The sequence below is a fragment of the Macrobrachium rosenbergii genome, chromosome 9 (assembly GCF_040412425.1).
Source record: "Macrobrachium rosenbergii isolate ZJJX-2024 chromosome 9, ASM4041242v1, whole genome shotgun sequence".
In the NCBI taxonomy this organism is placed as follows: Eukaryota; Metazoa; Arthropoda; class Malacostraca; order Decapoda; family Palaemonidae; genus Macrobrachium; species Macrobrachium rosenbergii.
Genome location: NC_089749.1, coordinates 58,336,430 through 58,346,993, shown reverse-complemented (window position 1 = coordinate 58,346,993; position 10,564 = coordinate 58,336,430). Strand labels below are relative to the sequence as shown.

Below are 10,564 nucleotides of genomic sequence, written 5' to 3'. Positions count from 1 at the left end.
TTGTATATTTTTCCTAACATACAAATCTGAAGTTCTTGACATACAATTTAGCTTGTGAATGTAAGTTGGAATGACTGTTTAACTTTCAGACAAGGTTGTTAACTACCAATGGTAGGGGGGGAGCCCCATCCCCTTGTTGGTCTGCATTCTACTTTGCCTTTCGGCCCAGGAACAAGAATGAGAGGTGGCTGTGGTGGGATGTACGTGTAAAGAACTTCAGGTTTGTATGTTAGGGAAAATGCAAAATACCTTAAAAATTTGCTATTTGTTCCTACAAAAATATAAACTTTAGTTCTTTACGTTCTTTACATAGGAGACTTACCAACTGGTTGGGGGAGTCAGGGCAAATCTCTGAACCGACTGGTTGATTCTACACCGGGGAATACCTTTCTGGTCTGGAAGAGCCGAGGAAGGAATCCCACAATTCTAGCTTGTTGGACTTATGGGATGTTGCAACTGCTAGACTTCTGGGCTTAAAGTAATGAGTTTGTGTCACTACTTTTGAAGAAGGCTTGAAGGAATCCAAAAGACAATAAAACCAAAACAACTTGTTTCATTGTCTATATCTCTCTCCCCTTGTCTAGAGAGGGGTGACATGCATCCAATCCATCTACAAAAAGATGCCTCTGTCATTTAGTCAACTGCAAAACTCATCTGTCCAGCATGTGATAGCTCGTTACCTGCCTCTCTGCCGAAGAGATAGACAGGTAATAGAGAAAATTTAGACAGGTAATAGAGAAAAGGGGGGAGACTAGTCACTTACACACTTTCTCTCCTGCTTACTGAATGAACACCTTAGACAAGATACTATCTGTCCCCTCAGGGGAGCCAGATGAGTTATTAAACTTATTGGGCAGCCACCACATGACCCAAGGAAATGCCCTGAAGGTAAAACGAGGTAAATGTGGTCTGGCATGACCACATACTTGTTTATATTACCTGGTGAACTGACAGGGTCTTCCGGAGTGCAAAGGCCATGGCGATGGCCCTAACTTCGTGAGCTCTTTCTCTGACTGAACTCCTGTCTACCTCATCAGATAAAGAAAGCTCATTTGAAGTCTCACGGAGCCTGAAAGAGATAGTGTTCTTGGATCCCTCTTTCTTAGCCGAGCTGGCACTAACAAAGAGGCATCAACACTCAGGCCTGAGATGTCGAGTTCTCTTGAGGTAGTACCTCAGCACCCTAACTGGACAAAGTAGCATTTCATCCAGGAGATTGTGTTCTTGGACATGTCTTTCTTAGCTGAGCCAGCACTAAACAGAGGCATCGACACACAGGCCTGATATGTCGAGTTCTCTTGAGTTAGTACCTCAGAACCCTAACTGGACAAAGTAGCGTCTCGTCCCGATCATTACCTACATAGTCCTTTCAGGAGGGGATCAAAAAGGATTCAAATCTGGAATTAGGGATAGACAGATTCTGAGTCTTAGTTACGAATTCTGAGATAACTCGAGCATAGATCCCCATCCCCTTGAGTGCTTAGCATTGAAGGCCATGAAGCTCGCCTACTCTCTTCACTGATGCTAGGCCAAGCAAGGAAGCTCACCCACTCTCTTTGCTGATGCCAGGCCAAGCAAGGTAAACAGTCTTAGAATCAGATCTCTGACGACTCCCTCAACGGCTCATGTGCAGCACGAGCTAGGCTCCTAAAGATGAGTCACGTTCCATTCAGGGACCTAGGTCCCCTGGGTGGGCAAGACTGTCTGAAACTTCTCAGAAGCATAAAGATATCTCCTGAAGATGAGAGAGCCATTCCCTTCATCCGAAGGACTTGGCCAAGGGCAGCTCTATAGTCCTTAATGGCCAAAATGGAGAGAAGCTTCTCTAGGGGACGAAACGCGAGAAAGTCTGCTACCTGCTGAAATGAAGCTCTGACTGGAGAGATGCCCTGTTGACTAAACCAACTAAAGAAGACGGCCCATTTCCCCTGGTACACATCTACTGAGGATTCCGCAGGCATCCAGACATCTACACTATGCATTGAGGAACAAAACTCTTGCTCATAGGAGACACTGGATAGTCTCCAGGTGAGAAATGCCAGCACTTTCACTGCCTACTGATACCTCTCGACATGCAGCTGGCACAGAAGGTTGAGCCATGGGAACCACTCGGCAAGTGGCCACTGAGAGCTACCAGGGTCGATTTAAAATTTTGGGTGATCCCTGTTGATCACCTGAGGAATCAAACAAAACTGAGGGAAGATGCAAGCCTCTAAAATGTCCCCTGGGTGCTGGAAAGCATTCTCCATTGCAACCCACAGTTCAGCACAACTGAGCAGGACACCAGTAACCTCCTGTTGTACTGGGTTACTAAGAGATCATGTTTGGGACTCCCCATAACTTGAAGAGTCTCTCCACAATGTCTTGGTGTAGGGACTCTGTTCCTATCACCAGGCTCTGGCAACTGAACTTGTCTGCCACCACACTCTGAGACCCTGGAATGTACCATGCTGATAGCTCTACCAAGTGGACTACTGCCCACTTGTGCACCTGCACCACCAACCTGTGCAGGAGGAAGGACACCAGTCCCCATGCTTGTTGATATACGCCACTAACGTATTGTTGTCACTCATCAACACCACAGAGTGCCCTGTCACTCGGTTCCAAAACTCTTGCTAGCCTAAAAAAGCTGCCTTGAGTTCCCAGACATTATGTGGAGGTGTCTGTTGTTGTGGTCCCCCACATACCTGAAACCAACAATTCTTCCAGGTGTGTGTGCTCCGTCCCCAGCAGATGCATCTGAAAACAAAAGCACCTCCGGAGGTTGGGCACTCCCTAAAAAGAGGCTCCTGTCGTCTAACTACTTAGCTGGATCTTTCCTCACTTTCTCTGACAGAAGAACACGAGAGGAAGGAGGATCCCTTACCAGAAGGCCCACCTTCTCCAATGACGACAGGTGACTCAGAACGACATGCCACTGCCAAGCAGGCTGTTCTTGTCGAGGCAAGAACTTCTATGCTACCTCTGAACCTGCCGATACAAGAATCCAAAGGGAAGACCTTGATGCTTCCATGGCAATCAGCATGCCCAGATGCTTTACCCTCTGCCTGAGCGTGATCTGACTTCTTGAAGTTAATCACTACACCCAGGTTGTGACAAAACTCAAGAAGCTGATCTGTCCTAGCAATTGCAGCGACAAGCTCGCCAAGACTAGCCCAGGAGGCTCAGCAAGGGTCACAATTCCTCAAGTCCCTCAGCCTCCACAACACCTGAAACAGAAGTCGGGTTAGGTTGTTTGGATTAAGCTCATATCACGGTATAACACACATAATGAGTGAGAATTAACCACAATAGAGGAGAGAAACCAAATGCACAGCCTGTCCTTCCCTGGACATGCTTAAACCCTACTCTTACAATCACAAAAAAAATTTCAAACAAAAAACAAATGGCAGTCGGGTGGAGAAGCACAGAGACATCTTCACACAACGGCAGCCAAAAGCAAAGTGGAGTGCAGACCAACGAATGAGGGGCTTACTGCCTTACAGTCGGTAATTAACAACCTTGTCTGAAAATTAAATGGCCATTCCAGCTCACATTTGCAAGCTAAATCCTATGTAAAGAACTTCATGTTTGTATTTGTGTAAGAGTAACTAGTGAATAAAAAGAAATACAAGAACTGATACAAATGGAACATGAGTATAAAAGCTAATAAAAGATGAAGAAATAGAAAATACATACAAAAAATTATAGTCAAAACTAGCAAATACAAAGTAAAAGGAGTGTTGAACTGACAAACAAGTACAACAGTTTCTAATTGTATACTAGACAAGTGTTTTGAATTCCAACTTCATGTTCTTTATGGAAAAGATATGCTATATGCTGTATGCATAAAGAACAAAGGTAACTGAAAATGACATGGATCTGCACACTGTACATACATGCATCCCTTTAACTCGTCTTCCAAAACCCATCCTCTATAGTTGTTTCTATAACCTAACAAGCTCTCTCCACTCACAATCAATTTCTGAAATTTGTTAAACTACGATTCACATAGTTATCCAATCATAACCCTTCCCTCAGCAAAAAACATTATTAGGGTCAATAAAACTGGAATAATGACTGTTACTGCAACTCTACACTTACAGGTTCTTCCTGAAAAAATATTCAAAATAAAATAAAAGAACATCCCAAACAGCCCACCAGTAAACCGAGTACATTTAACAATCTGTCGACCTCCTACTGAAACCAGCTACAGAAGCAGACTAACCGGCTACAAATGTTTGTAAAATCACGATACTTAATACTGCATCACTTTAGGATATATACTGTTTGGATCATATTTCTTTTGTTATAGTCCAAATATTAGTTAGAGAATTATTTTATATCATGAACAATAGAATCAATTAGAACAGGTAAAAAATAAAACCAAGAAAACTACTTGTTTTATGCAGTTTTTTAAGTATTTTGTCTGAATCATTACGAGATATTTCATTATGTTTAGATATGAACAGTCCTACCAATGGTTCTATCAGCATATCATCTGTAAAGAGAGCTTTCTGTTAAAAGAATTTTATTTTACACAAATAAAACATGAGTGGGTAGAGTTTGGCACATCTAATATTATTGGATGATCACCTATTTTAAAGATCTTTCTGTTAAAAGAAAGAAGTTTGCATATAAGACATAAGTATCAAAAATATTATATAATTATAACTTCCTTTCTTAAAATAACTACAGTTCACTTCACTGAAGGATGGGATTCGGTTGGCACGCCTGAATGTTGAGTAGGCCAGTTTGGATGCAAGATAACTTCTAAATCTTACATATGCCAAATTTCATTTTAATATCAAAAATGTCAAATTGAAATTGAATATTTTCACAAATATGAAGGAGAATTCGGATATACCATATAAGGAAATGGGGAATATTGTTCTTACAAATGAATGGTTTCATGGAAGTGACATAGGCCTAGAATGAATGGCGACTGGTAACGACGTGAATGGAGTTATTGTTTTTGGGGTTACACTGAATATCAGGATGTGAATAGCATTGATAACTGAAGCTGGCTGGAGAAACCACTTTTATTTAATATATGGGATAATCATAATTTACTGCTGTTTTTCTTTAATTATGTTCAAAAGAATCCAGTGACTTATCTTTTGATCTCTTTAATTATATTCAACAGCATTTTATTCAAATTTTATTAGTTAGGTTTATTATACTATATGATGTTTTAATGTTACATTTCCATGCAACTTCTTACTCTCTATCAATATTATCTATCAACTATTGCTGACATGAATTCTATATGGAATTACATAAATTTTGTTTTACCTCACAATGAAGAGTATGTAAGGTGTCAAAGAAACGAGCAGGTAAAAGTTACTGCTACTTTATTACAGATCCAGGCAGCTTATATTGCGGCCGACTGACGCCGGGTCGAGCAGAGACAATGGAATTGACTGTGACCTGAGGTCGAAACAATAAACAATAATATGCAGTGAACGAGTACAAATTACAATACAAAACATACAGAGCTACAATATGGATACAGTCTTGATGCCTGTGAATGAAGAAACATGTGATACACAATGTGTGACATTTGTATAAATACGCATAAAGTAAAAATGATTAAAATGCGTGACCTGGCACGTTTTAGGCGTGACTAATTGAGCTTGAAGAAAATGGGAAGTCACCAAAGAAAACAAGCTCAGCGGAGACTTAATTAATGGCGCCGCCAAACACTATCCTGGCGCCGATGTGGTGACTTTACAAATACTCCCAAGACGAGGGACGCGTCTGACTAATCCCTGTATCTGCTGGGATGCTGAAGGGTGCCGCGGCTCCTTGAAGATAACGGAGGGGCCTCCCGCCTGTGAGGCTGCTGGTTGGCGGTCCCTTCCTGGGCGACGCGCCCGCGGGGTGAGGGCGTGCTGGAGTGCGGTTGGGCGGAAGGGGTGCTGCGTCGCTGCGGGACTCTCCGACAGGAAGGCGGGCTTTAACCGGTCTATGGAAACCCAGTCGTCCTTGCCTGGGAGTGCCAGCTGGAACGCCTTGCTGTTTCGTTCCAGCACGCGGAAGGGTCCCCTGTAGGGCTTAGTTAGTGGTGGACGGACGGCGTCGACTCTGACGAAGACGTGGGGTGGCGGATGACAGCTGTGGCGGCATGAAGGTGGTTGCTTTGTCGATGTATGAGCGCCTGCAAGGGGCTTAACTTGCCGCCACGCCGCGGAGCCTCTGCAGTGATGGGAGTGGCGTTCATCCGTCACGAGCTCTCCCGGCACCACGAGGGGTTCCCCCAGGTTTGTTCAGCTGCGGATGGGGTGCCGGCGGCTCTGGGGCGGTCCTCAACCCGAGGAGGACCCACGGCAGCTGATGTTTCCAGTCCTCGGCGGTGCAGCGGGCCATGAGGGGTGACTTTAGGGACCTGTGGAACCGTTCGACCAGGCCGTTGGCGCTGGGTTGTACGCTGTGGTGGTGTGGTGCGTGGTTCCCAGCAGTTGAGCCAGGGCAGACCACAACTCGGAGAGGAAAGCGGGGCCCTGTCGGTTGTGATGTGGTCCGGGACGCCGGCGGCTAACCCAACTGGAGAGCAGGGGCCTCGGCGCACGCGCTGGCGGTGGCTTCTTGCATGGGTGTGGCTTTGGGCCACCTCGTCGAACGGTCTACCACCGTCAGGAGGTATCTGGATCTGCCTGATGGGGAAGGGGCCCGGACGACGTCGATGTGGATGTGGCGGCGGCGCCCTGGCTGTGGGAACTCGCCTACCCCCGACTGCGTGTGACGACCCCCACCTTACTGGTCTGGCACTGCAGGCACTGTTTTGCCCAGGCCGTGGCGTCCTTTTGCACCCGTGCCAGACGAACTTTTTGAAAGCAGTTTGGCCGTGGTCCTGCCGGAGGGGTGTGAGAGGCCGTGAATTATGTTGAATACCTGGCGGCGGCGTGAGGCTGGAACCAGGCGGGGCTGACCTGTGCTGATGTCACAGAGCAGGCTGGGGCCTTCGGGGCGAGGGTCACGTCCTGCCACTTGAGGGATGTGATGGCGGTGCGGTATGCTGGGGTTTCTGGGTCAGCGGCCTGTTCTCTGGCAAGGTCCTGGTAATCTACACCAAGCTGCACTGCGTTCAACTCGACTCTGGAGAGGGCGTCTGCTACGGATTTTTCTTGCCGGGGAGGTACCTGACGGAACAGGTAAATTCGGCTATGGCTGAGAGGTGGCGCTGCTGTCTGAAGACCATGCGTCCCCCTGCTTCGTGAAGGCGTGAACCAGTGGCTGGTGGTCTGTGAAGATTGTGAAGGGCGTCCCCTCCAGGAGGAACTTGAAGTGCCGAACTGCGCGGTACATCGCGCAGAGTTCCCTGTCGAAGGTGCTGTAGCGGTCTCTGCGGACTGAACTTCTTGCTGAAGAAGGCGATGGGCTGGGGCGCCGTTGATGATTTGCTCCAGAACAGCACCGCAGGCGGCGTTACTGGCGTCTGTCGTCAGCTGGAGGGGGCCTTGGGATCCTGGTGTGCCAAGGCGGTTGCCTTGGTGAGGGCGGCCTTCGTCAAGGAAAAGGCCTGCTGCTGGCTGGGTCCCCAAGACAGGGACTTCGGTTGGCCTTTAGGGACTGCCGTCAGGGGGCCGTGGTGTGCGTGATCCCGGGATGAACCGCCTGTAGAAGTTTACCATCCCAAGGAACTCCTGGACGGCCTTGATGGAGGTGGGTGTCGGGAACTTGGCTACGGCTGCTACTTTCGATGTAAGAGGGCAGATGCCTGTCGGAGACACCTCGTGACCCAGGAATTCTGCTGCTTTCTGGACGCCGGTTACACTTGTCGAAACGGACGACGAGGCCGTTCTCTTGGAGGCGCTGGAGGACTGCTTTGATGTGTCTCTGGTGTTCGCTGTGAGACCTGGAAAATATGAGAATGTCGTCGACGTAGCAGACGCAGAATTTTAGGTCCCCAGGATGCTGTCCATGAGCCGCTGGAAGGTGGCCCCGGCGTTCCTCAGCCCGAAGGTGGAGAAGGCGAACACATAGGACCTGAAGGGCGTGATGATGGCTGTCTTTGGTATGTCCTCTGGCGCAACAGGTACCTGAAATAAGATTTAAGAAGGTCCAATTTAGTGAATATTTTGGCCCCGTGAAAGGAGGCCGTGAGGTCTTGCACGTTGGGTAGAGGGTAGTGGTCGGGCTCTGTTGCAATGTTGAGCCGCCTGTAGTCGCCGCAGGGTCTCCAGGAGTCGTCCGGTTTCTGCACCATGTGGAGGGGGAGGCCCATGGACTGGAGGCTTTCCTGCAGATGCCCATCTGTTCCATCTCCGCGAATGCTTTTTTCGCCTCCTGAAGGCGCTGAGGGGAAGCCTGCGGAACCGCATGTGTCGGGGCCCTTTAGTCACTATATGGTGGTATATGCCGTGCTTGGCTGGGGCCCCGGGACTTGGCGAAGCTCAGGCTTAAATATCTCAGGAACTCCGACAGTAGGTGTGCATACTGGTGGGGGCGACGGCGCTGATGGTGGGTCTGGGTCCCGCCGTTAATGGGAGAGACCGGCAGGAGTCGGTATCGAGGAGGCGCTTTGCGCCCACGCCGACTAGCAGGCCAAAGTGCGCCAGAAAATCGGCCCCAGGAGTGGGGTTCCTACATCCGCGACGATGAAGTCCCAGGAGTAACTCTGGCCAAGGATGGAGATTGACAGGAGCCTGGTGCCGTAGGAGAGGATGGGGTTCCGTTGGCGGCCGTCAGGAAAGCGGCCGGGTCTGGTGTCTGGTTGCGGTCCTCTCTGGATGCTGGGAAGACCGATTTAAAAGGCCCTGTGTCGACCAGCATCATCCTGCCGGAGACGGTGTCGCTGGACGTAAAAACCTACTGTTTTTGAGGCCCTGGGTTCTTCGGCTGCCATGGCGGCCTGTCCTGCTGGCCGCCACCCCCGTTTTTTGAACGGGCGAATGAGCAGGGCGGCAGGCAGTTTGGGCGTCCTTTCCGAACCACTTGTGGTAGCGACAGAAGCCCGGGACCTCCATCTGCTGTGGTTCGGTGGATGTCTGTTGGCGATGGCATTGACGGGCTGCTCACGTCCTCTTCAGGCTGGACGGAGCTGACCGGCTGTGTGGCCGGTTTTAGCCGCTGTGAAGCCTTGACGGAGTCTGTGAGGTGTTGTGCCGTCTCTATGAGGTCCTCGACAGGCATGGTGTAGGGGTGAGCGATCTGGTTGCGTACCTCCGGGAGGAGTTGGCGAAGGTAGATTTTTTCGTGTGAAGCTTATCTCCTGCCGCTTCTTTGTGCCACCCAAGTCTGGTAGTGACAGGAGATCTACGACCATGCCCTGCGTCTCTTGAATTGAGGTCGTGGCGTGGGTTTATGGCAAGGTCGATAGCACGGGCGGCCCGCCGGCGATGGGCAGGGAGCAAGCTTCGAGGAGGAACTTTTTGTGGTGCTGTATGTGAGGGTGTGTGTTTTGGTACTCGCGAGATGAGTTTTCTGTACACGTCCTCCGGAAGGGCGTTGAGCACTGTGTCGGCCTGTAGGATTTCGTCCGTCAGGTCCGCGATTCTGAAGTGGCTCTCCACCCCGCGCAGCCACATCGATGGGTTCCCTGCGTAAACGGCGGCAGCTTTACGGTGAGGGCGGCCCGCGATTGTGTTGCCCGGCCGTCGTGTGTTCGGGCGCTGGTGTGGAGTTGCGGGAGGGCCTCGGCGCGGGGCAGGCGCGGGTGTGATGGGAGGTAGGTAAACCTCCGAGTCCGCGGGTCCGCGTTTAACTGCATGAAGGAGGGGATATCCGCGCCCATGCTCGCTCCTTTGACCCCTTACTGGAGTGGGGTTTCGCGTCAGTACGCACTTTCGTGCGCCGCGTGTGGTTCCGCTAGTGACGCTGGTGGGGTACGCCGACGAGAGTCAGCACGCTCAAACGCTGGTTACAGCGCCGTGTTTAGGCCGCTAAGAGCGTTTTGGAGAAATCCTGAGCCAAGACTAAGTCGCCGTGTGAGTCCGCTAATGGCCCGGATACTCCGGGTCACCACTGTAAGGTGTCAAAGAAACGAGCAGGTAAAAGTTACTGCTACTTTATTACAGATCCAGGCAGCTTATATTGCGGCCGACTGACGCCGGGCCGCGAGAGACAATGGAATTGACTGTGACCTGAGGTCGAAACAATAAACAATAATATGCAGTGAACGAGTACAAATTACAATACAAAACATACAGAGCTACAATATGGATACAGTCTTGATGCCTGTGAATGAAGAAACATGTGATACACAATGTGTGACATTTGTATAAATACGCATAAAGTAAAAATGATTAAAATGCGTGACCTGGCACGTTTTAGGCGTGACTAATTGAGCTTGAAGAAAATGGGAAGTCACCAAAGAAAACAAGCTCAGCGGAGACTTAATTAATGGCGCCGCCGAAACACTATCCTGGCGCCGATGTGGTGACTTTACAAGTAGAAACATTTTTCTCTCAAGGAGTGAATAATTCAGTCCTCAAGCATACGGGGTCAGAATTAGACCAAATGGACAATTCTAGGAGGCCAGTCAGCACTGTAATGATCAATTATATATTTGCATAACGATTGTAAAAGAATACAGTATTGATTATTAAAATCTAATAAGGCAAATACTGTACTTATTAATAAA

General features: G+C 49.0%; 1 long non-coding RNA gene across 1 annotated transcript; it reads left to right on the top strand.

Moving 5' to 3' along the window:
* Positions 1-292: 292 nt before the first annotated feature.
* Positions 293-10,545, top strand: LOC136841881 (uncharacterized). Its single transcript, XR_010854118.1, has 2 exons — positions 293-5,291; positions 10,376-10,545. It is a non-coding gene; the product is annotated as an uncharacterized lncRNA (long non-coding RNA).
* The last annotated feature ends 19 nt before the right edge of the window (positions 10,546-10,564 follow it).